Genomic DNA, 27,483 nt, shown 5'->3' with positions numbered 1-27,483 from the left:
GTGGTCAGGCCTTGGCAGGGGCTGCCCAGGGAGGTTCGGAGTCCCCATCCCTGGAGGTGTCCAGGGAAGGCCTGGCCGTGGCACTCAGTGCTCTGGGCTGGGGGACAAGGTGGGCATCAGGCACAGGGGGAACTCCAGGATCTTGGGAGCTCTTTTCCAATCTAAATGTGCCCCTGACACAAAGTTCACTGTTACCTTTCCAATGATCAAAACTGGGTTTAAATCAGGCTCACATTGAATGGATTTCACAGGCACTTGCACACTTCATTAGTTGATTAAAAAATCTGACCCATGTAACTCCAAATTCTTCTGTGCTGCAATTTGTCCCAGGCAGTCCTGTAGTTTTAACTTCATCTGTCACAGATGTGTTTTTCATCTAAATGTGGTGTAACAGCCTTGTCCATCAGGTAGGTCTAGGTTTGTATTTGGTTTCCAGGGTTTTTTCCTGTGTTCTCCTTCAGACTCAGCAAATTCCAGAGATTTGCACTATGCAAATACTTTCTGAGTCTGTCAACTCTCTATAAATTTTCCTCTTACTGCAGTAAAAATACTTGCTGTCGTTATTCTTTAGTTGCAATTTCATGAAGCCCAATATTTAATTTTAAGAGATTAGTCCAAATGTCAAGACTTTTTCACTTTTATTTAAATGAAGCTCCTCTTCATACCAAGCACAGCCATTTTAACACTTTTCTGAGGACTGGTTTGATTTGGGGGGGAGGTTATTTTCTCTTTTTTTTTTCTCATTTGCTGCTCTAATCCACAGTGATTTTCTAGGAGCAAATAGAAAACCTTTCAACCACTTCTAATTAGTCCCAACTGTATCTCCCATCCATGTTGCCAAGTACTCTATTCCCTGTTGTACAGTGAGGAATCTGAAGAATGCACTGAAATTTTTATAACAGCCACTTTTTGAACACTATGAAGTGATATCACACTGAAGTGATATCCTGTTCTGTCCCAAAAAACTCTTGTCAGAGCTGCTCTATTCCCATCAGATGTGGTACTGTGGAAGGTCAAGGTGAAATGTCTCACCTGAAGGACAAAATACCATCCAGAGGGATCTGGACAAGCTCGAGAAGGGCAGCAGGGGAGAAGGGGGTTCTGTCTCTCTGCCCTCCTCAGGTGAGATCCTTCCCTGCAGAGCTGCCTCCAGCTCTGGGGCAGGTTAAAATGAGAGGCTGGGGAAACAAACTTTCCCTGCAGGAGTGGCCAGGCACTGCAATAAGTTGCCCAGGGAGGTGGTGGAGCCACAATCTCTGGGAGTGCTCCAGAGGTGTCTGGACGTGGCCCTTGGGGACATGGATTAGGGGTGATTGTGGTGGTGCTGGGTGAGGGTGGCACTGGATGATGCTGAAGGTCTCTGCCAACCTTGGTGATTCAGTGACTCTGGGATTGCCCTGACCCAGGGGCACACCTGGCACGTGGCCTTGTGGGACCTCATGATGTTCTGATGGTGCCACTTGTCCAGCTTGTCCAGGTGCCTCTGGATGGCCCCGTCCTTCCGTGGTGTCCCCTGCCCCACTCAGCTGCCCGTGCCCTGCCCCCGTGCTGAGGGTGCACTGGTGCCACTGCCTGTCCCTGCCCAAGGCCCTGAGGAGCCGGGGGGCCAAGGCAGAGCCCTGAGGGACACCCCAGGCCATGGAGACACTGCCCACAGCTCCCTGGCACATCCACGGGGCCAATTCCTGCTGCCCCGGCCAGTCCAGCCTGCAAAGCCCGGGCTGTGCCCTGTGGAGAGCGGGGGTCGTGTGGGACCGTGGCCAAAGCCCCGCAGGGCTCCGGGCACAGCGGGGGCTGCAAAGGCCACAAGTGCCGGGGCTGCCCCGGGCCGGGTCCAGGCGGTCCCGCTGTCCATGGGGAGCCGGGGAGCCCTTTGTGACATGGGGGCACCTTCCAGGGCCCTTTGTGAGGTGGGACATGGGTGTGCCCAGAGACCTTTGTGACATCCCAGACCCCGCCCTGCCCCAGGGGTATATAAGGGGTGCAGAGCTCAGCCCATCTCAGCTGCTCCCCAGCAGCAGCTCCTTCTCTCTCTCTCTCCCTCTTTCTTCCTCTCTCCTTCTCCCTCCCTCTCCCTCACTCTCCTTCCCTCTTCCTCTCTTTCCCTCCCTCTCCCTCCCTCACTCACCCTCTCCCCCTCCTTGCAGGACAATGGCCATGGATGAGGAGAAGCCCGCCCAGGCCTCCTCTGCCTCCTCCGCCCCCCGCGGATGGACCTCAGGCTTCCACAGGATGGGCAAAGAACCCCCAGGATCCTGGGCTTCCCATCGGTCTGGCCGACCCAGCTGGATGGACACTGGGACCAGGATTAACATCCCAGCATGAGGAGAGCGATCGACGCTGGGACAAGGATTAACCATCCCATCCTGTGGATCGACGCTGGGACAAGGATCAACCATCCCATCCTGTGGATTGATGCTGGGACAAGGATTAACATCCATCAGCTGGATCAACACCTCCTTCTGGTAACATATTTTTCTACCTCCTTCCTTCCCTTCTTCCTTCCCTCCTTTCTTTCCTTCTTTCTTCCCTTCTTTCTTTCTTTCTTTTTTCTTTCTTTTTTCTCTTTTCTTTCTTTTTTCTTTTTTCTTTTTTTTTTCTTTTTTCTTTTTTCTTTTTCCTTTTTTCTTTTTTCTTTTTTTCCTTTTTCTTTTTTCTTTTTTCTTTTCTTTTTTCCTTTTTTCTTTTTTCTTTTTTCTTTTTTTTCTTTTTTTTTTCCTTTCTCTCTCTCTTTTTCTCTCTTTATTTTTTCTCTTTTTTTCTGTTCTCCCTTTCTGTCTTTCTGTCTTTCTTTCTTTTGATAAATTTAATTCAATGTTATATATTCAATATACTAGATAAATGTAATACATAATAATATGTAATATATAAAAATGAAGTATAAATATATGCAATATATTTAATAATTTTATTCATCAAATCTATTAATAAAAGTTTATACATGTTTAACAAACAATTCCCATCGTTTGTGGACTCTCTGACTCTCGTCGCTCCTTCCCACCACAAGCATTTACCACTCTCGGCTGCTCCCTTTCCCTTATGGCTGGGTCGGCACAACCTGGTCAGAAAAGATGCGGAGTTTTCCAATCCTGCTCCTCTGTTCCGGGTCCATCTCAGGAGCAAGATGGGTGTTGGCAGCAGAAATAATCAGGGAATCACAGAATATCCTGAGTTGGGAGGAACCCACAAGGATTATCCAGTCCAAGCCCTGGCCCTGCCCAGGGCACTCCAACAGTTCCCCCTATCCCTGAGCACTGGGGGTGCTTAGAGGGATGGGTGAGGGCAGGGGGTGGTTTCCCATGTGGAACCTGACTGTGGCCTTCCAGGATCTGCAGGAGCTACAAGAAAGATGGAGAGAGACTATTTTCAAGGGCTTGGAGTGACAGGACAAGGGAGGATGGGTTCACACTGACAGAGAGCAGGGTTAGATGGGATATTGGGAAGAAATTTTTTACTGTGAGGGTGGTGAGGCCCTGGCATAGGTTGCCCAGAGAATTTACGTACTCTTCATCCCTGTAAGTGTTCAGAACAGGTTGGACAGGGCTTGGAGTAACCTGGTCTAGTGGAAGGTGTCCCTGCCCACAGCAGGGGTTTGGAAGTGAATGATCCTTAAGGTCCCTTCCAACCCAAAGCATTCCATGATTCTATGATCTCTTCCTCCAGGCAGTTACTGTGTTGAACAGTAACACAACGGGGATCTGTGGTGTTTAAGATGGGTCTGTGGATTATGAAAAATCTGCATTCCCAAGGGAATGCATTCTAGGAGCAAACAGAACATCCATCAGTCCTCCAAACCTGCTCTGCCAACATTCCAGCAAGGAAAAGCAGCCACAGAACTTTACCATTAGGTTAATACCTCTGGAAAATGCAGCCCTTATCATGAAGGAATATGGAGACAGAGGCCACCCCTATAAAAAGAGTTTGGCCAAGAGTTGGAATCATTTGCAAAACATTTGCCCTTGCCCACCACCCCCTCTTCTTTTTCAGGATCCCCAGATGGAATTTATCGTGGTCTTGGGTTTTTTCCCCTGGATCTGACTTTCACAAGCAATATTTTATTTTATTTTTTTTTCCAAGATTTTGACTCGTGATAATTTCTTTTAAAAATAGGACCTTGCTTGCGTGCCTTCCATGCCCAAATGCCAGTTTTGCTTTCAGTGGATTGGAAAGTTTCATGGGGTTTTTTTTTAATGTGAATTGAAGACTGGCTGGTCAGCTTTCACTGCTGATTGAATCCTTCAACTTTGTTCTGGATCACGATTACTCTCCATGATGAATCAAATTAGTTTTTATGCTTGACAACCGGTAAATAAAAAATAAAAAAAAAATCTAGTTTAAAAAATTATTTCAAGGGGAATGAAAGTTTGGAGAGGGTGGAAAAAAACCCAACCAACCCAGCCTAATGAAAACCAAATTCTCGGAAATAAAACTAGGGGACAGATAAAATTGAAGTGAAATGCAAATTGTAAAGACAGCTTCGTTGCTGAATCAGGCAAGTGTCCAATTCACTGTTTCCATGAAACATGGTGCTGTGTTCACTTGTCACAGACGATTTGTAAATCCCAGCAGGTCTCCTGCTTGTTCCTACCATTGCTCCAGCAGATATTGCATATTGGCTGTGTTTTTTATATCACACTTAAAGAAATTAACACAAATTGCAGGCTGGCAGGAAAAAAATAGTCCCTGGGGAGCTGCAGGTTTGTACCCTCTCCCAGGCAAATGAGTCAAATCCCACCAACCTCTCCCCTCCGGCACAGGCTCTTGGAAGCAAAACCTTTAGTTCTCACCTGCTCAGCAGGACATCTCTGCTGGAAACCTCTTCCAATGCATTAATATGGAGATGCAATAGGAAAAAATAATCCATTTCCCTTGAGAAAAGAGGCCACCAGTTCCTTTGTTTCAGTAGCCACTGAGGCAAATATTTGTTGACAAATTGTGTAACGGTGTATTTTGGGACTTTACGATTTAGCTGTTGGACGGATCATCTTTTCTTGCAAGGGCTGCTCGACGTGATTTGTTGTGTTTGTGCATGTGGTCTGTAAAAAAGCACGGGGTTGGCAAAGCTTGAGGCTAAACCACAACCACAAAATGCCCGCAGTGAGGTCTGCAGCAGCAATTAGGTCCTTTCAGAGCACCCAAAAAGTGACCTGCCATTGCCCCTGTCCTCTCTCGTGGGCATCGTGATGTTCTGCAGCATGTGATTGTCGTGACTCTGGGGTTGTTCATGGGCATATTTCTTCTTGTGTTGCAAAGGCAAGTCTGAATTATGTCCTTTCAGTTACTCACTTCTGAGACCAGCTCTGCTTCACTGCTCCAGGGAGCAATCCTGGATCCAGAGGCCAAACTCTGCAGAGCAGCTTCTGACCCTTCTGCAGTGGATTGTTCACCGTGTACCTCTTGGCTCAGAACTCCCCTGGGACACATGCAGAGAAAATAAGAAGTAAATGTTACTTTTCTTGTACTTTTTCGGCTCAAAGTGCCAGAAGTAACATCAGGGATCTTTTTTCCTAGCCTTGCAGAAGAGTGTTGCTGGCTAATATGCTGGCAAAACATTGGCAGAGCACTGTGCAGGTATAGGTGGGTCAAGAGCTGACAACAAACTCTTGGGACACTTGGTGAGATGGTGTTGAGAAGAGTTTTGATGGCAGCAAAACTGTGGTTATGTCTAACCTGATGAAAACAATGTGTATGTGTTACGGGTGCCTCTGATTTCCTTCTCCTGCAGCAAGAGATACAGTGAACGCCCCACCAGCACTGCCCAGTGCTTCCAAATATGATGATCTCATGGGAAAGGTTCAAAAACAATTGGAGAGAAGGACAAGATGGGCAGACAGATTGCATAATTGCATAAACCTTCTTTTCTTATGAAAGTATTGGAAAAACCCATGCAGCTGGTAACAAAATCTTTTTTCCTCCTCATCAGTTGTTCTTTTACTTGTTTATTTATTTTTTGACTTTACATGCAAAATCCCCACAGGATTCTATCAAAACTGGGTCCAGTCATTGCAAAGAATGATGATGTTCAGCTGTGCTACAGACATGGGATAAACCAACAGGCATGTTTTAGGTGGGCCTGCTTTGCCAGGAGATGTTTTAAAAGTCTATTCTATTCCTTATTACCATTGTCCCAGTGTCATGAATTTTCTCATATCAGGCATCAATGTCACAGGATTTTGTTAACCTCCTTCACCCTGTCTCTGATCTGGACTTGCACCCCTGCAAGAGCACCAAACACAAACCAGAAATGTTTCCTTTCTCATCAGTGGCAATTCTGAATGATGTTTAATGACCTGCTCTTTTCACTCTGTGCCGCAAAGACCTGGGGACTCCTGCCAGCTCCTGGGGTTCAGAATTCCCCCTGCACCACTTCCAGCCTGCTGCACTCAAGAGGGGAAGGAAAGTAGCTGCCACACAGCCATAAAGCAGAAAGCACAGCTTGTTTTTGAAGGTACATTCCCTGCTTATACAGTCTTTCCTTCTAACTGGCCCCTCCATCCTCTCCTCACTTTGCATTTCATTTGAATTTTGTTCTCTAACCTTGTGCCTGTGTGCCCTGCTCCCAGACTCCCCTGGCCTGTGCCAATGCAATCTGACTGGAAATTGTGTATTCTTTCCCAAGGGAAACAGGCAGACTTTCTCTTTTAAATTTGCCTGGAGCGTGGCAGCAAAAATCCTCCATTGTCATTTCACATTCTGGGAATGAACAGAGGAAGGAAGGTTTTTCACTCCCCGGTTGTTGTGAAGGGAATAAGGGAATATTTTTGTCATCCGTCACGCAGGGTGGTATTTTTTTTTGTTGCACTGCAAGGCAAGGAACTTGTGAATTCATTTCTGTCCTCAATCATTAGACAGGTACTCCCAAATTTTCGGCTTGGGATCTGGCAGAGCGCTGGAACAGTGGATGCATTTGATTAAAGTCACATTGCCCTGCAATGAGGCAGTGAATGTGTGACATTGCCTCACATTTTGACTCTCTCAGCCTGAAATAACCACTCACACCTGATCTCAATTTCAGCTGAAAGTGCATTTCCCCAAATCAGACCGAGCCTATGATATGGATCTGCTCTAAATTCCACCTGGGTCTGGGGGACAGATTATTCCTGGACTTCTATAACGACTCCTGAGGCAAACACGCTTTCCTGACAACACTCTGGAAAAAGTTTCAACTCCCAGAGTTACCTCCTGCATGTTTGGCTGTTTGTATCCCATATTTTTTGCATTTCTGGTCTGGTTTTTATGTGCCCACAGTTCAACTGACTCCCACAGAAAGTCTTTGTAGGGCTCTGTGGAAACAGGTGGGTTTGCCTGCAGAATATTGATGTGACGTGATGGAGAAAAGAATAGGATGTTGGGATTTGAATACCTCAAATAGAATTTGCCAGCAGTTCATTAAACAATTCTTATTTCCTTTTTCGTTTTTGTTTATTTGGGGATTCTTTCCCCCCAAAAAATCTGAGCCCATTTGAAAGCAGATATGGTGGTACTGAGTAGCCTGGCTGGAAATGCAGTGGAAAAGCTTTCAAAATTGTCAGTACTTTATTTGTCACAGAATCACAGACTGGTTTGGGTTGGAAGGGACATTAAGATCACCCAGTTCCACCCCCCTGCCATAGGCAGGGACACCTTCCACTAGCCCAGGTTGCTCAGAGCTCCATCCAACCTGGCCTTGGACACTTCCAGGGATGGGGTTGTTCCACAACCTCTCTGGGCAAATAAAAGAATAGCATTTTACTATTTTGATCTATAAAACTTCATTTTTGGGATCATAGTGATTATCCTGATTTTTTTTTCCCTTAAAAAAGTTTCAAGCAGTAACTGAAAAAATAACATAAAAATAGAAAAGACAAGAATATTAAGGAAAAATCTATTCTTATAACTCTGAAACTACATAATGTGACTCAAGTCAGCTGTTTCATTTTTGGGTGGCTTTTTTGTATTTCTACACTGTATTTGACAGAAGACAGGCAGGACTTTTGAAGTCTCAAAAGTTCTTGTGGTGCAAAGAAAGCTTTTTCAGCTGGTCCCAAATATGATAGATTTCACTAGAAAATGTTTTGCACTAAAATATCCTTAAGAGATCACTCAAACCTATGCAGGCTCCTCTGTTGCTCCCTCAGAATTTTTGACCATCAAGAGCAAATGTAATTAATTGTGAGCTTTGTGCATGTGTGTCTTTGAGTAATTGTAGAATAATTCAACATTAGTCCTGGACTAAAATGTGAAAATAAAATCACAAAATCTCCACTTTGCTTCTGGTGGTGAGAGAAAAGATACAACCCATGACTGAAGTTATAGATTTACATGCAGGAATTTAGCAAGAGCTAAAAAAGTGCCCCAAAAAGGGACCCATTGATGAATTCTACCCTTTCCTCTCCTGTGCCTGAGATCTGTGGGAATGTGGGAGAGCCGGATGAGTGAGAAAACAATTTACCTGGCAACCTGTCTCCTGTTTGCTGACTGTAAGAAACCTACAGCTCTGTGAGGAGAAAAATAAACCACCCCATTAACTTTGCTGCCAGAGGAAATGGAATTTAAATTCAACTGTAGGTTCTTTTTAAAGAAATCTGTAATTTTAACTTCAACAAGTGCAGTAACCTCCACAGGAGCTGCCCACTCTTTTCCAGGCTTTTTGATTCATGGGACATGTGGGAACACGTGTGTGTGAGTGTGAGGGGACAGGAGGCCCATATGTGTGGAGATCCTCTTGGCAGGCAGCTTCTTTCTCGGGAAGGGATCCAAGGCAAAGCCTTGATGCACTCTCAGGGATTAATAAAGCAGCAGAACGGGAAATGGTTGGATGGGATATAGATACAGGGGGTGAACTGCTGGTTATCCCTGTGACTTGGCAGGACTGTGTCTCCTCTGGAAAGACTTTCTGAATCGACAGGAGTGTCCTCCTGGCCACAGGGCTCCTTGCAAGAGGTCACAACCCATCACACGAGGTCACAGGTATGAAGATTTTGGCTGGTTTTCCTTCTGCTTCAAACACAAAAAATGCATTCACAGAATCACCAAGGCTGGAAGAGACCCCCAGGATCATCCAGTCCCACCCTCACCCAGCACCACCACAATCACCCCTAATCCATGGCCCCAAGGGACACATCCAGACACCTCTGGAACACTCCCAGACACAGGGACTCCACCACCTCCCTGGGACACTGATAACAATGCCTGACCACTCTGACAGAGAAATTTTTTTCCTAATCTCTAATCTGAACCTTTCCTGGTGGAGTTTAAGGCCATTTCCTCTTGTCCTTTCTCTTGGGACATGGCAGCAGAGCCCGACCCCCCCTCCTTTCAGGGAGTTGCAGAGAGCAATGAGGTCCCCCCTGAGCCTCCTCTTCTCCAGATAAACCCCCCCAGCTCCTTCAGCTGCTCCTCACAGGACATGTTTTCTAGACCCTTCACCAGCTTCCTCCTAATATTTTCTGGTTGTCAAATCCTGGTTTTTATTTCTTTTTTTTCTTTTTTCCTTCAGCTTTCCCTCACACTAACTGATCTGTCAGGAATTTCATACTCCTGTTAGTTTAAAATGACCCCCTTATCCTTCATGAGGCTCTTTTCTCATTAGAAAGTTCTCATGCAAGGCTGTTTTTGCTTTCATATATTTTCCCTGTCATAAGTGAAATACTGCAGGTGTCTTATTGACCTGGCAGAGGAAAGAACCAGCCTAATTGGGACATAAATGCACATGGATTTAGTAGGGAGGTCCATGACTAGTTTAATGCTTCACTGGGATCACCTGATTTTTCTAGTCAGGATGGACTGTGGCTGTGTCCTGCCCTGCAACTGCCCAGATTTGAGCTGCAGAGCTTCTGGGGGCATTGTCTGGGCATGGAAGTCACATAACTTGCATAGAAGATGAAAATTCGCACCAGAGGAGTGTCTGGTCTCATACAGCCAGGCCCAAACATCATGTACTCCAGCAGGTGACCAAAAGGAGTGAGGGAGTCCCTGTGACTGAGACCCTGAGGTCATTCCTCATTTATTTTCCAACATGACCCTCAGCTGAGCTGAAATGGAATAATTCAATCTGTGATACATGAGCTGGGGACTTGCTTTCACATGACACCCATTTACATGACTTTACCACAAGATGCCCCAGGCTTAACCCCACCAAGTCCTGTCAGCTGAGAGGGGAGGTGAGGTGTGCAAACCTTTGACACCAGACTTGCTCATTTGACACCTGTTCATCATCTACGTGTCTGGGATCATCTGCTCTTACACCTCCAGTCAAGGAGTGCTTCCAGCAGCCCACACCTCATGTTCCCATTCATGGATGGGGTGGGATGGTTCATTTGGGAGAAAAAGCATTTTCCCCCAATACACATTATATATTTCTTCATGGCTCGTGTACAAAGGGTTTTGTTGCCACCTGGCAAGCAGGTGCTGAGCTGGATGCTGCCCCAAAGCTGTGACCACATCACAGGGACACAGCTAAAACTGAAAGGGCTGAGGGAGGGGAATGATATAGAGCTGACCAAACCCACTGTGCTGTCAGGGCACTCGTGCCCTCTAAGATGTTTGAGTTGCTGAGTTTCACAGGATGGGTCAGGTTGGAGGGGATCACAGTGGGTCCTCTGGTCCCAACTTGCTGCTCAAGCAGGACCATCCCAGACACAGGATTTTGTCCAGATGGTTTTGGAATATCTCCAGTGAGGAGACTCCACACCCTCTCTGGTCTCTGCTCAGTGCTGGGTCACTGCACAGCAAAGAAGTTCTTCCTCATGTCCAGGTGGAACTTCCTGGGCATCAGTTCCTGCCTGTTCCTCTTGTGCCATTGCTGGGCCCCCCCGAGCAGAGCCTGGTCCATCCTCTGCCCCCTCCCTGCAGCCCCTCCAGACCTGGGGGAGGTCCCCTCTCAGTGTCTGCTCTGGAGGCTGAACAGCCCCAGCTCCCTCAGCCTTTCCTGCTCCCAGAGATGCTCCATCCCTTCAGCATCTCCACAGGAGAAACATCTTCCAGCAGCTCCCTGTCCCTGCTGTCCTGAGGAGCCCGAACTGGACACAGCACTGCATCCTCTCAGGGCTGAGCAGAGGGGCAGGATCCCCTCCCTGACCTGCTGGCAATGCTTTTCCTGATGCCTCCCAGGATCCCACTGCCCCTTGGAATCAGCACTCAAGGAAGGAGGGATCTCTGTGCTCTCACAGTTGTGGTGCCCTCTCTGTTCCTGACACTAATTTATGCTGCTGGGGACCAGACAATGCCACACGAGGCAATAATAGAGTTTGGGTTTGTTTACTGACTCTCATACCCTGAAGTGCTCCCAGCAACCTCCACAAATGGTAAGTTAAATGTTGACAATTCCATGTGTTGCACAGTTCCTCGAGGGAATTAACTTCTGTAGGCTTTCCACTTGGGATTTTTGCAGCCCCTCCTCTGCTTGTGGCTCTGTACCCTTCCAGCTATGCTTCTCTGACAGTTTTTTCCAGAGATTTGGTGGCAGTAATCTTTCCCTTGGGGGTTTCACACTATTGCCCTCACACTGTGATCCTCAAAGGCCCTGCAAGCCCAGATCCTGCTGTCAGTGTAGCCCTTGGTGGGAAGCAATATCCTCCAACAGCTATGGGCTTGACTAGTAAAGTTTTGGATTATAAGCCTGTCTCAACACCCTGTGTGCAATAAAAGTAGACAAACTCAATCAGGTCATACTTAAATTTGTGCCTTAGAGCATTGCCAGCTGAAAAAAATCACCTGCCAGGATGCTTCAGTTTTTTTCACCAGTCCTTTTTACCCATCCTCCCCCTTCCCCCTGTTTTCACTTGGATTTCTGCCCTAATATATAAATTGGATATCAGAATCCCAGCATTGTATTCCATCAGAAGCAAGTGGTATTTATTTTTGTTAGCCTGCCTTCCAAAACAAATGAGTCTGGTATGACCCATCTCACAGTCAAACATTTTCTCTCATATCTCTTAAATCTGTTGGGCAAATTATCCTGCAAGCCATTAAGTTAAGATGACAAAACATTTTGTAACTTTGGTGAAAATCAGATTGAGTGTGTGGGAGAAAGAGCCAAATTATTGTCCCAGTGTGGCAGAACTCAGTATTTCTGCACTGGTAATCTATTGGTTAACAGGTAATTATGAGAGGCAAAATATTTGTTATTAAGTGACCCCTGTGGCTTGTATTTGCACCACTTGTACTCCTTCTTGTGTCCCCAATTAGGGGGATTCATACAAGAGCCAGGGAGTATCAAATGAGGGACTACAGCAATCACCAGGAGAAGAAGGACACAGGTCTCTAGGAAATCACAGAATCACAGGATCATTTAGGTTGGAAAATGCCTTTAAGATCATTGAGTCCAACCATTAACCCAGCACTGACATGCTCACCACTAAACCATGTCCTCGAGGCCCACAAGTGTTTTTTGGACACTTCTGAGATTGGTGATTCTACCATTTCCCTGGGCAGATCATTCCAGTTGCCTGGCCACCCTTTCCATGAAGAAATTTTTCCTAATATCCAACCTAAACCTCCTCTGGTGCAGCTTGAGGCCTTTGATCTCATCCTGTCACTGGTTACTTGGGAGAAGAGCCCATCCCACCTCACCACAACCTCCTGTCAGGTGGTTGTAGAGAGGGAGAAGGTCCCTCTTGAACCTCCTTTTCTCCAAATTAACACCCCCAGGTCCCTCAGCTGCCCCTCATCAGATCTGTGCTCCAGCCCCTTCACCACAAAGTCCAAAAATGTTCTTTGAGCCCACTCGTACAAAACCTTGTCTGTTCCCAATTGCAGATTGGGATCTTCTCCTCCATCAGGGAAAAAAAACCCAGCATTCAGGTATGTAATTCTCACATCCATCTCACCTTTAGTTGGCAGCTCTCACTCATTTAAATCTTTGCCAAGCTTTAAACATTAATTAATGCACTGTATTATAGTATGTGTTAAGTGTTTCTGGCAACATCTGACAAGTTCTCCTTGCCAATCTCCTTGTTTTGGATTGCATGAGGAAATAATGTATGCACAGAGCAGGCTGTGACTGGGGAGTTATTGCTTGATAAAGCTACTGACTTTCTTTTCCTGATTATTGCATTTTAAGCTGTGTTTGTGACAGACTGGCTGACATATTAGACATAATAAAGAGGCTAATAAACAGTATTATTGAAATCCACACAGAAGATAGGTCAAAACTCCGAGAAGAAGGAGAAAACACTGTTAATTATAGATGGAAGCCTGGCTTCTGAAAGTGCTGGAGGGTCTGTTTTAAGGATGTTTATCTCCAGTAGGTTATGAAAAAGTCAAAAGAGCACATCCCTATCAACAAATATGTATAAATTAAATTTAGAAATGAATATCCGTCGAAGCCCTTTACCGAGTTATGAAGATAAATGAGATGCCAGAAACTAAACTTTTATCTTCAGTGACATGATGTTTTTTTCTATTTTCTGGTTTTATTTCCTCCCTCAAGTTTTCTCTTCCCCTCCAAGCCAAAATGTGAGTTGTTTTTTTTTCCTGTGCTCAGCTATGAGTAAATGAGTCTATAAATGGTTTCTCAATTTTTACTGATCCCTGTTACTTCAGAGTTTTGTAATCAAAAAGATCTCCTCTGAAGTGGAAAGGAGCACAGTCTCCTACAGTAACACCAAAGGTTCTCTTAGGAGGATCTGTTATCTTTTCCAACAACTTACTTTTCCTGACACCCATAAGATTTATTAAAGCTTTAAGAATTCTTAATATGTTAAAATTGTTCTGCCTTTTACAGTCACTTAATAGGGAGTGATGGCTTGGGCCTGTGGAGCTTAATTTTGTTTTAATTGGCCTGGAACACCCCCAGTGTGTATGTGACAGTGTGTATTTGCAGGAAAATAATTATTCCACCTCAGTATCCCTGCAACAGGTGGGCTGATTTTTCCATAAATGTGGAATTCAGAGATGCCTTCCTCCAAAGGTAAGATGTCCTTGGCATTTTTCCCTCAAGCTTGAGAGCAGCTTCATTAAACTGCTCTTGCAATGAACACACAATTCCACAGGGATCCTTGTGAGGGTTCTTGTGTATCACATGCAAAGAACAACAGGTAGAAGAAATACCAGCAACGAACTCTCCATTTGGGAAACAACATCATGATTGCAGAATAGAGGCATCATTGCTCTGTGTAAAGAGAAGCTATATCCATAATCCAGAAATTTTCAGATTGTGTCAAATAGGGAGAAAAAGCAAAGGGACGTGAAACTCCGTCACAAGTCAACCTCCTGCTGAACAGTTTGGGTGGAGAGTGTTAAATATTTATGAGAAAATTAGCAAAGGTTAGAAGGCACCAGACAGTGCAGAGATTTGTGGGAATCTCTGAAGGGACACTTAGGATGAAAAGAGACACAGTCATACAACAACTTGGGTTGGAAGGGACCTTAAGGATTATCCAGTCCCACCCCCTACCATGGGCAGGGACACTTTCCACTAGACCAGGTTGCTCCAGGCTCTGTCCAACCTGGCCTTGGACACTTCCAGGGATCCAGGGGCAGCCACAGCTTCTCTGGGAAACATGGGCCAGGGCCTCACCACCCTCACAGCCAAGAATTTATTCCCAATATCCCACCTAACCCTGCCCTCCTTCAGTTCAAAGCCATTCTCCCTTGTCCTGTCACTCCAGGCCCTTGCAAATAGTCTCTCTCCATCTTTCTTGGAGCCCCTTCAGGCCCTGGAAGGCCACAATCAGGTCCCCCCAAAGCTTCTCTTCTCCAGTTGAACAATCCCAGCTCTCCCAGCCTTTCCTCCCAGCAGAGCTGCTCCATCCCTGGGATCCTCTTGGTGCCTCCTCTGGACTCTCTCCAGCAGCTTCATGTCCTTCCCGTGCTGGGCCCCCGGAGCTGGGAATTGTTTTGGAAGCAGTTTTTGATCTCTTTGCAGGTCCCTGTAAAACAGAGGAAAGCAGAGCTTTTCTTTACCTCCTCGAGCAGCCAGAAACTAAGCCGTGCAGAAGCTCCAGTGCACTGGGGCAGTGGCTTCTCCTGGTTGCAGCAGGAGCTTTCTGTACCTCCCAAGGTGTCTGGAGGTGGGAGGTGTATGGAGAGACAGCTGGGCATGGATTTCACCCCACTCTTGTTTTGTCCTGTCGGCGTGGTGAAAGTTGTAGATCCTCATTCTGGTGGAATTCGAGGAATTGGACTTTTCTGTGGCACTTCTTGCCTGATCTGTGACTCCCTGCTGCACTGAGGCTCCCAGATGGATTCGTAGCACCTTCTGCTCTTCCTCTGTGCTCTGCAGATGTCAAACAGTCTCCTGTGGTGAGGGTGAGATCCTTTAACACCTGTCTCCTCCTTGCCTACTGCCATGCCCCGTCTCACACATTCCCTCAAGTCTCCCTTCCACACACTCCCAGCCAGCAGCTCTGCCATCTGTTCCCAGACTGCTCCTGCTTCACCAGGGCAGAGGCAGCTGTGAAACGCTGCTCCAGACACCCCTACTCCTCTCTGGAAGCTAAACCCCATCGAGTTTATCCTCTAGGAGCAGATTTGCTCTCCTATTTTGTGACTGGACATCTCCCAGCCTGCGGCCCCACGTGTGAATCTCACATTTTGGGATTAGACTGACCCGTAGAAGGAACAAGTGTACCTGTGGGAATGGTGGCATTAGATGGCATCTGTAGCATCTAAACATTATTTTCTACATGGAAAGGGTGGTCAGGCATTGGAAGGGGCTGTGAAGGGAGATGGTGGAGTCCCCATCCCTGGAGGTGTCCAAGGAAGGCCTGGCCGTGGCACTCAGTGCTCTGGGCTGGGGGACAAGGTGGGAATGGGACACATGGTGGACTGGATGATCTTGAAAGTCTTTTCCAACCTAAATGATTCTGGGATTCTGTAAACCTGAAAAGCCTTCAGGGGAAGACATCTGAGAACGCAAACAAATGGTGTTTATGCTCTCCAGCCCCACTCATGGTGTCTCACATGGGCTGTTAAAGTGTGGCAACACCCCCTGTTAGTTGTTTGGTTTTGCATCAGCCTTGAGGAGCAAACTTGCCTTTCCCTCCTCTGTTCAGCTCCTGTGGTTGAAGAGGGAGCTGAAGAATGAAATATTTTTTTTTTTTAAATATTTTTTCAACAAGCAAGTTGAAAACTGAGCAGTGACATCACTGGAGAACGGGATAGGGACTGAGCTGCTGGTGGGATCAGACCACTGATCGTGGCTGGAGGGATCCCCTGTCCTTGACTTTCATAGCTGGGAGAGCAGGGATGCTGCCTCTGAAATCATTGATGATGTTCTGCTTGGGGTGCCAAGAGAGGCTGAATGGGAATTGTTGTGTTGGAGACATGAAAGAGAGAGAGAATCTCCACAAGTGTCCCCTTGAAGGACAAAAAACAATCATAAAAAGTTGCATTTATAGTTCTTGAGAATCAAATGGCTGTTTAGACACTGCAAATGTTTGCACTGGTTGAGAGCAGGGTCAGAGCACTTATTTTGCACTTTCCTTCATTTCTCTGAGATTTAAATACACTCCTTTATGTGCCAAGTGATTTAGTTCAGTCCACAAAGATACTTCCAAAAGGATCCCAGCACTGAACCGAGGTACTTGTTGGGCACTGTTTTTCATTTAGCCCCGTAAATTATATTCCCAAGGAGAAGGTCCAGGATTATTGAAAGGTATTTATCCATGTAATGATGCCTTAGAAAAACACACCACGTGGAGCTACTGAGGTCGTGTTGACTGCCAAGCATTGAGAAACTAAACTAATACATCTCTTGGGCTCTGAATTTTATATGTTCTTCAGAATTGAATATTTTTTGCTTGTACTTTATGGCATTGGTGTCTCTATCTTTGATTAAAATGAAGAGATAGTTGGGAATTTGCAGTTTGCATTTTAAAAAATAAAGTCTCTTGCTTTTCTACAGTGATTTGGTTTTATGTTTATTTATACAGAGTTGATTTATTTTTTTTTCACAGAAGGTTTAGGCAGCACTTTTATTCTTTTTTTTTCCCCTATTAAGTGTTTGAGTTTAAAAAATCGCTAATTAAGTTCTTTGTCAGCTAATTTGTATTGCAATTTAACCTCACTGAGTTTGTAAAAGGTGCTGTTCCTCCTGAGAATGTTTGTGCTGCTTATTCATTTTTCATCACTTTGCCAGAAAGTGCCTTAAGCATAGGAGTTAATAAACACACATCTTAACACACATCAAGTATTAAATCAAATACCTCTTCTCATTTAAGTGGTTATAATGACTGTCCCAAGTAGAAGAAGTAGGAAATTAGTGACACTATTCTTCATTCTTGAATCCAAGGGTCCAGAACAATATTGGTTCACAAAAGTGAGATTTATGGACACAGACATACCTTCCTTTCCATAACCAAATGAAACATTCACAGTTGTTTCTCAGCTATTTCTTATTTTGGAAAAAAGAAAATAAGGAATGTGGTGCTGGTAAAAGCCTGATAGTGCTGGCAAATTGGGGATAGTGAAGTTCCTCATGCAATGGAAAGAAATAAATTGGTGTTATTAGTGGAGGAGGAACCATTTCAGAGTTATTCAGGTTGTTTAATACTTCCCACATAAAAGCCTGTATTTAATTCTAGTCTTTGTACTCCACTAGAATTTCACTGGGATGAAACTTTTCCAGCAAATCAATGCTCCCTAGGTGGATATTTTTGAAGGAGAGAGGAGACCTCAAATAATTCGTCTGCTGTAAGAGGCTCGAGGAAAAAAACACCCCGTGATTTTCACTGAAGTGAAACATTCAATAATCTTTTCTCCAAGTTAATTTTCACCCCATGTGCTTGGAACTTAAACACAGGTTTTAGCAAGAGGTGTCTCTTTGTAATTGCATGTCCACGAGCACGTTCCAGTTGAGCAGGATTTTTCCTATGGCTGGAATTGCAGACACCCGTGGGTTACTCAGGGTCTGTGCTCCTCTGAGGAGAGAAGGGACATGCTCTTGGTTGCTCTGCTGATGGATATAGCACCTAAGAACCTGTTTTCCACTAATAAAACCCGATTAAAATACAGTGGGAAGAACTGAAATAGGAGGAAGAGCCTGGGAAAGGAGCCTGGTGGGTGATACCAGCACTCAGCATCTGCAGGGGTTGTCTGGGCAAGCATCCTCAAACTGGGAGCAGGACTGAGGTTAAATTTGTTTTTGACTCAGTAATCTTGCCCTGACTTGAAAGGAAAAGCTCACCCTGTTTCCTGCAAGTAAAATGGCAATAAAGATTTTACACTTAAACCCCTTCCCCTTGCCAAACCCTTGTGGAAAGTGCTTCTTTCCCTGCTCTCTCCCAGTGTTTTATTCCCTGAACACTGAGAATCAGCAAGATCCACCTATTCAGTCATTACGACAATTTACATCTGGCTGCAGAATCTCAAGGAGGTAAATAAGAATAAACTTGGGAAATCAGGTCTTCTCACAGGGGTCTAGTTGATTTTATCAGTAGCAAATCAAAACTTTCCTGTTCTCTGTCTCCTCCTCACTCTGTGATAGCATCTTTATGGATGAACCTAATTTTTCAGGGAGCTGATGCACTTGTTTCCATTTCATTTGGCTGACACAGGGGTTCTCTCGTGCTTGGAAGTGATGATTTTGGGAGTGAATTGTGTTAGGTACAGCGTGGAGTGAGATAATGATTGTATATGATGATGCTGAAGACTTGTGACTCTAAAATCTTAAGTGAAGCACTTCCCCTATCCTTGCAGGAGTCAGCAATGTGTCAGGAATACATGGATATTCAGAGAGCTCATTGCAGAATAAACAAGTTAACCCCAGTTTATTCATTTTTTAAGTGTTTTTGAGAGGGCTGAAAGATGATCTCTTTAAAGAGAGGAAGATTGTTGTCTCCTGCTACAAGGATCTGTCTCCAATACCATATATCACTTGTTTATGAACCAGATTAAATTATCAAAGGACAAAACAAATTCTAAATTGAAATTATAAATCAACAAGTGAAAAACAAACAGATTAGTCTTTGAACAGTACAGAAATTAATGGAAAACGGAAAATCAAACAGAATGATTAAAACGTGGTGATGGATGCAAAAAGCAAAGCAAAGAATATTAAATTAGTTTCCTAAAATATTAAATTAAGCCACTAGATTAAACATGTTCGGGTGAAAGATATGCTTATCTCTGTATTACATTGTTGCCTCTTGTAATGGTGATCAATTATTTTATCTTGTCAGCTGTATTAAATCCTGCAGAGGGTTGAGAATTTCTCAGGACAGATGTAGAGTTGGGGTTGTTTGTTCGGGTTTTTTTTTAAGAGTCTGTCCCAGCTTGACCTTAAACTGGGATGCACAAGGGGCAGGTGGGTCCAGAGCTGGCTGGGAAGTCCAGGAACAAAGTTCCCTCTGCTGCTGGATATCTCATGAAGGGGCTCTGATGGTGAGGGTGGGTGTTGGGGGACATAAATCAGCACAGTCAGTGCCATTTGTAACCTTCTCAACTTTTCAAGAGAGAAAACTCCAATGAAAAACATGATAAAACCAGTGGATGGATGTCTGCATTCAATTTATTTTTCTTCTTTTTTTATTCTGCCTCCTCATCTGTTTAGATTTTGGGTTCTCCAGGATAGGTCCAGTTTCTTGAAACTTTATGGGACAAAGTTACTCCTTTTAACTGAAGATTTTAGGGATTAATACAAATAAATGATGGCAACAATAATGATGATGATTTCATTACCATGGCCCAGGTTGCCCAGAGAAGCTGTGGCTGCCCCTGGATCCCTGGAAATGTCCAAGGCCAGACTGGAGCCACCTGGGATAGTGGAAGGTGTCCCTGCCCGTGGCAGGGCGTTGGAAATTAGGTGATCCTTCAGGTCCCTTCCAACCCAAACCATTCTGTGATTCCATGACAACATTTCATTTAAACATTTTAAATACTTAAAATAAAACCTGTCCTGGTTGCTCTGTCAATGGAAAAGGTTCAGAGTGGATATAACTTCCATGCATCCACATGGAATAGATGATACCAATCATTAAACACACGGCAACTAATCAGAAGATGATCCAGTTGCCTGCGTTTAGGCATGAAAAGCATCTTGAGAGACTGTAGAATATCTGAGGCATCTGCACAAGTAAAGACACAGGAGCTGTAGGAGAACCAGGGACCTTCTGGAGTGAAGGTGGAAAAGTCAGACCAAGGATAAAATACTGAGGAGCTGTTCCATAGTAACACTTTGGTTTTAATATGCAATTTTCAAACAGGAATATGCTCTAGCACTTCCCCAGTACTCAATCTTTAAGGGCAGTAAAGAGGCCTTAGAGAGCAATTTTTGCAGTATATTCCACTGTATATTCCAGTATATATCCCACATAAACATATATGGGAACTATATTCCCATCTATTTCCTGTAAAGCAGGAAAATGTCAGAAATAGGATGAAAAAAAATTAAAAGGGGTTTTTTATCCCCTGTAGAAGTTCACTGAGAAGCCCATGGTTACCTTTGAGGTACATCAGTCAATCTTCGAGGTTGATTCAACTTGAGAAGAGTGAAGAACTGAGCCCACCAGTCCCACAAATTGCTCACTGATTATGTTTTCTACCAGAATTTAAATGTTTCTGTTTGTGACTGCAAAGCCTGCAAACTTTCCTCGCTGTTTTCACAAAGGGAAAGTTTTCTCATGAATAAACCACTTAAAGGCCATCAGAGATGTGCTGTATCTTCCCCACAGCCCGTTTTCTGTCCCTCCCTGTTGTGTAAGACCTTAAATTAGAACCGATTCTTTTATCAGCACAGATTGGACGTGTCATGAAGGGGCTGAATCCCAGCTGGGTGGTCCCAGCGTGGAGCAGGTGAGACTTGGATCTGCACGGACTCAACACCTGCCAGGTCAGCAGCAATTTTTTGGAGAACAAGATTTCCTGGATCACAGGGAGCTGCTTTACCACAGCCAACAGGAGGGATGTGATCAGCACTGAACCCGGTCCAGCCTCTGGAGATACCTGGTTCCACTTTTTCAATCAATGGAATTTTATTTCAATCAACATTTTGTGATAGCAAAAATGGATCATGTTGGAGCTTGATTTGATGGTGGGTATAATTTTATTCAGGCTGACTTAGTCTGGGGTCAGAACAGAAAAAAATCCACCTTGAGCAACGGAAAACATTTTAACAAACTGTTCTTCCACTGCCTCATATCAGGTATTTTTAGAACCTCCACGCCTGTACATATAATTTTTAAAAAATCAGTTTTGATACACACAGCTCTGGTTTTAATCCTGCTTTAAAACTGTGAATTTGGAATGTTTTTTGTCTCCATTAGATTTCTAATAACTAGTAGAATTTCAACCGCGATAAAAAGTGTTTTACTTCTTAGTTTCATGCTTGCCTTTTCTTGGCAAGCATGAAGAATAAAATCTCCTCAGGAAAAATAAAATAAAAAAAAGGCAATTGATAAACCCTTTCCGTGTCATATGTGTCTGGTAACATTTTTCTAATAAGTTTAGCAAGTCATGAGAGCGAAGCAAACTGCACTTCTTAATTAGGAAATGTGGTTTGCACCTCATGAGATTCTTAAATCACACCACTATTTTTCGCAAATCCCATATATGCCAGCCTAAAAAGCCTAATTTTAGGGTTGTCATTTTGAAAATGAGAGTCTGTGTGTATTAAAAAAGTCTACTTGCTCTATTAGTCTATTGAAAACCTGATCATTGCTATTTTTCCAGTGTGATGGGTTCAGTGCCACTAAAAAGATTTAGTAGGAAAATAGGTACTTTTCTTTGATTCACATATTTCTTTGTGATCTTCATGTCTAGGAAAGGAGCACACGAGGAAAGCTGTGTGTTCTGTTAAGAATTTGTAGGCCAACAGACTTAATTGTAATAGCACAGAACCATTAAAGTTGGAAAAGACCTCTGAGATCATCAAGTGCAACCATTATCCAGCACCACCATGTTCACCACTAAACCATGACCCCAAATGCCACCTCTACATGTCTTCTGAACACTTCCAGGGATGGTGGCTCCACCACTGCCCTGTGCCAGTGCCTGACAACCCTGCCAGTAAAGAAATTTTCCCTTTTTTGGGGGTTGTCTGCGACATCAGTGTGAGATTATTATGCAAGATCTTGTTTTGTGATCTTGTTAACTCCAGCTTGCAGCTGATCCCACACAGCCCTTTGCTCTCTCCCAGTGGGGTGAAGGAGAGAACTGGAGAGTAAAAGAGAGAAAATCTGTGGACTGAGATAAAGAAAATTTTAATAGGTACGGCAAAAGTCATGCAACAAGCAAAGAAAAGCTAAGCAAGGAATCCATTTCCAAATTCCCATGGCATTCAGGTTTCAGCCATCTCCAGGAAAGCTGGGATCCACCATGTCTAACAGTGACTTGGGAAGACAAACACCATCACTCCAAACTTCCCCCTCTCCTTCTTCTTTTCCCCTCTCCATACCCTAAGACTGACACCGTATGTGGGATATCCCTGTGGTCAGTTGGGATCAGCCATCCCAGCTGTGTCCCCTCCCAGTTCCACGTCCCCTCCCAGCCCCCTCTTTGGTGGGGTGGGGGGAGAGGCAGAAAAGCCCTTGGTGTGTTCAGTTGCTCAGCAATAAAAACGTCCCTGAATTAATCAAGAATGTTTCCAGCACGAACCCCAACCACAGCCCCACTCCAGCTGCTGTGGAGAAAATCAGCTCCACCCCAGGCTAAACCAGCACAGAGTGGCACTAAAATAAAAATACAGCTTTGTTACTTAAACACTTTAGGCTGAAGTCACAGCAGCCCAAGTATTCCATTTACTTCTGTAGGCTCTGTGCAGCCTGGGTGAGTGATGGAAACAGAACAAACTGATTTATCTTCAGATTTCCCGGGACTGAACTGGGATGAATGAACCCTTGCTGGATGAGGTAGAGTCTGGAGGTGTTGGTGACCCTGCAAACAAGACATTTTTAATATCACTGTTACTATAAAAATACAGATTGGTTTTGATTTTCTTTTCCTGTTCCAAGCCTCGTGGTTACTCTTAAATACTTCTTGCAGATCTTATCGTTCTCAAGACTGAGTGTGAGGAAAAGGAGTGTTATTCCATCATCCTGCCCGTGTTCCAGGGACTGTCAGTGGGAATCTCAGACTTTGGTGTGTGTCCTGAAATTAGGATTCCACAGAACACTTGTGCTTTCCAAAAGCACTGAAATAAATTGGAGTGATGGGATGGGCCACAATTTGAGAGTTTTGATGGGAATTGGTTGGATTTAGTAGAGAAAAAAGAAGTTGAAGGCTGGAAGAAGGATGGTGGGATAGTTCTCTTGGACATCCAAGTGGATGGATGACAAGTCTGTGTGTGGTTCCAAAAAAGACAAAAACATGCCTTGTGGGATGAAAAGCCTTTGTTCCTTTTTGGGTTTTCACATGGAACAGCCCTTTTTGATGCCAGGCTGGTGGTGCTGCTTTTTCTTTATGGAACATGGGGGAAGCAGCAGCTGGAACAAGAATGCTGTCAACTTTCAGAGGATTGGAAGTGCTGTTCACCCTGTTCAGCACCAGCTGAATACAGTTTGAGCTTCCTGATGAGTTTAGTGAGAAAAGAAGGATGACCAAGATGCTGAAATAAAACCTAATAAAAATTTCTCCTCTCTAATGGAAAACAGATATGAGCAGGAAGCCTGACCAGCCTCTGTGCTGGTGTTTGAACTCCTAACTGTTTGTATTCCCACATGGATGTGATGAACTGCTCATTTTGGGTGAGAGAAGTCACTTTTCACTTCACTGGCAAAAATCAGAGACATCTCAAAAGAAAAACTTCACTGTGCTTGCTCCTCTCCTTCTTTCTTTCTGTCTTTCTCTCTGCAAGGAATTCTTGTAGGTTTTTTTTAAGCTGGAATCACAGTGACTGTGATCACAGGGACTGCTTTCCCAGCTCAGAAACAGGAGAAGCGTAGCAGCTTTTCCCCCTCCTTCTTTCTGATGGTGCTGCAGAGTGAAAGTTTGTCTCCTTTCCCCATTTCCAGGCTTCCACCAGCACTTCTGTTCCAGGTTTCAGTTCCATTTTTACCTCATTTGCCCCAGACTTTGAGATGCTTCAAATCCAGCAGGAGTTTCATTTTTATTTCCTGCTCGGAACAAATGGGCACCAACTGAGCCAATTCCAGTTGGATGAGCTCTGGACAGTAACACAATAAGCAGGAGGTGCAGATTTAGCAAAATCCACACAAAGCAGGGCTTTGATAACAGCCCAACACCTTGAATTGTATCAACTTCTTCACCTGATGTCTCAATCCATCTCTTTTTTTGTGGTGCAAAATTGATGAGTTTAACATCATCATTTACTTCTGACTTTATTTTTGTTTGCTTTTGTGTGAGAGGGGATTTCTGCTGTCATTTTTGGGGGCTTTTTTTTTCCCCTTAAAAGATTTTTTCTTCAGCTGAGGAACTGTGATGCTGGAGGTTGGTAATACATTTTTGCTGTCTTGACTCCGGTTAACCTAAAATTACATTTTTGGATAAATCTTGCTGGTTTGCTCTATGGTTACATCTTCATCTTTACAATTCTTTTTCATTTCCCCCCATCTCTGATAAATCATGTTCTCCATTTCTTTCTGGTTTATTTCTTGATTTACACCATTTGTTTAAAAATGTGCAAGAAGACAAATGTTTACTTGGAATTTCAGCTTTTGTCAGAATTTCTTTACTGTGTTTTGGCCGTTTTTTGTCTCAGAACAAATCCATCCTGTTCACCCCCACCTATGGATCTGAAAATCTGCATTTATATCCTTGGTAGGTTCTGCTGTGCTGCACTCAGGAATATTGGCAGGAGGAGAGAGATGAATTTGAGTGAATCTGAGAACCTTTCCAAGGAAAACTTGGGGGAAGGGAGCTTTTTCTTAAATGTGCAGTTGCTGGTGAGTGGTTTAAAGAAGTTTTATTAATAACTGCAGCCTTTTTAATAAGGTGACAGCTGGTGGAATAATTTAATGGACAAACTCGAAAGCTTTTTTCTTCTTCTTCTTCTTCTTCTTCTTCTTCTTCTTCTTCTTCTTCTTCTTCTTCTTCTTCTTCTTCTTCTTCTTCTTCTTCTTCTTCTTCTTCTTCTTCTCCTTCTTCCAGAAACAAACTGTTCAAACTGCAAATAAACCCTAGTGGGTACAGAATCACACATTTCTGAGATGTTAATGTGGGGTTTGCAATTTGCATATTCAATTAGGAATGGCTAAGTAGGCATTTTAACCATTGCAATTATGCCTGGAGTGGGAGCCCTGGAATACCTTGGACAGCTCAGGATGTCCCCACTTCCCACCCAGGGAGGAGAGCAAAGACAAACTGCCTCAGTTGAAGCCTCATTTGAGGTTGAGCTGAGGTTTCTAATTTCCAAAATTTCACTCCAGGTTGGGCTTTAGTGGTTTATTTACCCCTGAAGCAAATGGAAAATTGGTGATTTCATAGATGGAGAGATCTGAGCAGAGCCTGAGTAAAGCTTCAGGCTCAGTTCACGGACTGACTTAAAAAACAAAACTACATTCTGATACAATGGACTAAAACAAACTGTGCTCTTCAAAGAGAGTGGCCTGCTGTGCTTTCTAATGAGAAACTTCAGTAGAACCTACAAATAGTTTAAAATCACATGCAATCAATGAGCACGAATCTTAATCTTCCTCTCTGGGACTCGAATTTAGCAGAGGATTTAAGCACATGTTTATCTCCATTCCTGTTAGTAAAGCACTTGCAACACTGTAGTTGATGGAGCTGATATTTTTTTATAAATCTAAGCATGAGTCTTACTAAAAAGTCTTGGATAGCCTTCCTGAGGCTCTGGCAGATCCAGAGCTGAGGTTCCATGCAGCAGACAGGGCCTGGTGACAATCAAAACTGGCTCAAGATGTTATGTTTAACAGCCAAACAATTGTGTTTTCCTCAAACTGGTATAAAGAAATAGGAGCATGGGCTGAGGGCAGAAGGGAAAGGGTGCAAATCCACCAGGATTCAACAGTGTTGGCAAATTCCTGGGTTGTGCTCCAAGGAGTCAGCGGAGGGAATCCAAGGCAGGTGGTGAGCATGGACTTGGCTTTCAACCAGCAAGTGCAAAAAGCAGGTGAAATGCCTCTTGCAGGTGCAATTTCCTGCTCACTGAAGCTCAAATATCCAGTCTGGACAAGATCCATGTTCACTGGATGCCCTGACTGACACAGGACTGCAGCCCCTACCACTGGAGACAGAAGGACAAACAGACACTGTCCTGCTTGGAGGAAAAACACTCTTAGGTCAGTGGGAGTCCTGGTCCAGTGTTACCCTGACAATTGGGCTGTCTAATAATCTAAGCTATAAAGGGCATCTGCTTCCTCCATGCAACAGGCCAAAGGAAAACCTGGCATTTCAAATTTCAGGATTTACCCCGTGGGGCCACTGAATCATCTTACAAGGAAGTGCAGACTCTGCACGAGCAATCCAAGGTTCCTGAAGTGCCCTTGAAAGGCTTTTAGAAGCACCTGACTCTCTGTTTTTTCCACATAAGCATCTAATTTAGATATTCTGAATCACACTGGTGGGGTGAGAAGCCTAAATTTTGGGTTCTGCAATGCTACACTTAAGATGTCTAAAAGGAGAAGTCTGAATATAGGTCTCAGTATCTAATGTGTGGGTTAGATGCAAAACAGTACCAGGTTCTAAATTACAGTGTGAAGTTAATTTCAGGCTCCCATCATTTCAGACTAATTAGTGCACATTAAATTTTATCCTTGTCAAGCTGGGAAGAGTCGTGCAAAATATGCCACTTTGGGATTTGTTTCCATCCTTTTTCTGCAAAGGAGCACTCAGGGAATAGATTTGGCTGTAAAAACTGGCCAGAATCTTTCCACAGCAAGTGTGGGAGGAGAGGAATACAACCCTGGCTTATCCTGAACTTCCTGATGGCCAAACATCCTCTGTGGCTTCCTGATTTGAATGGCAACGATTTACATCTCGTCCTGTGCAGGACTGGGACGTCCAGGGTGAGATCCTCAGCTGATGTTCAGTGTCATTGCAGATGTATAAAGTGATGTGTCCAAGGATGCCCATGAGGTTTGATGAGTTGGTGTCTTCCTTGACTTCAAGGGAGCTGGAGAAAAGTTGCTTTTTTCCCACGTAATAAGTCACCAGCACATTTTAATCATTCATAACTCCACTTCCCTGTATATATATATACATATATATATATATATATATACATATATACATATATACATATATATATGTATGTGTATAAATACTGTAGTTACCCAGTGCACTTCCCTATCCCTCCAAGCAGCCACGGTGCTGCAAAGTCTGAAATAGCAGTGGGTTATTTTATCCCTGCCTAGGGAACACTAGAGCTGCTTGTGACAAAGAAGCTACCCTAAAGAAAAGCAAATATGCACAAAAGGAGCAGGAAGCAGCCTCTAAGCTGGGAGAACAGAGCTCTTTTTTGTGTGAGAGGATTCTTTTTGTTTGCAGGCAGTGATTTCATGGTGTGAATGAAGAGACCACCCAGGGGTTCATAACCTCAGTGGGACAGAGCAGTGGAGAGTCCCTCTCCAAAGCTCAGAAATCATGTGGGCACTTGGCATTCTCAGGCACGAGGGGTCCAAGGAGGACTCAGCTGCACCAGCTGGG

General features: G+C 44.2%; 1 long non-coding RNA gene across 1 annotated transcript in view; it reads left to right on the top strand.

Annotated features, from left to right (window-relative positions):
- Positions 1–2,149: 2,149 nt before the first annotated feature.
- The window catches only part of LOC135410394 (uncharacterized), a 69,949-nt gene continuing 44,615 nt past the window's right edge, over positions 2,150–27,483 (top strand). Inside the window, exon 1 of the long non-coding RNA XR_010428661.1 lies at positions 2,150–2,465. This is a non-coding gene — a long non-coding RNA (uncharacterized LOC135410394). The remainder of the gene's footprint in view (positions 2,466–27,483) is intronic.

This window comes from Pseudopipra pipra, chromosome 2 (assembly GCF_036250125.1).
Source record: "Pseudopipra pipra isolate bDixPip1 chromosome 2, bDixPip1.hap1, whole genome shotgun sequence".
NCBI lineage: Eukaryota > Metazoa > Chordata > Aves > Passeriformes > Pipridae > Pseudopipra > Pseudopipra pipra.
This window is presented reverse-complemented; position numbering and strand designations above follow the sequence as displayed.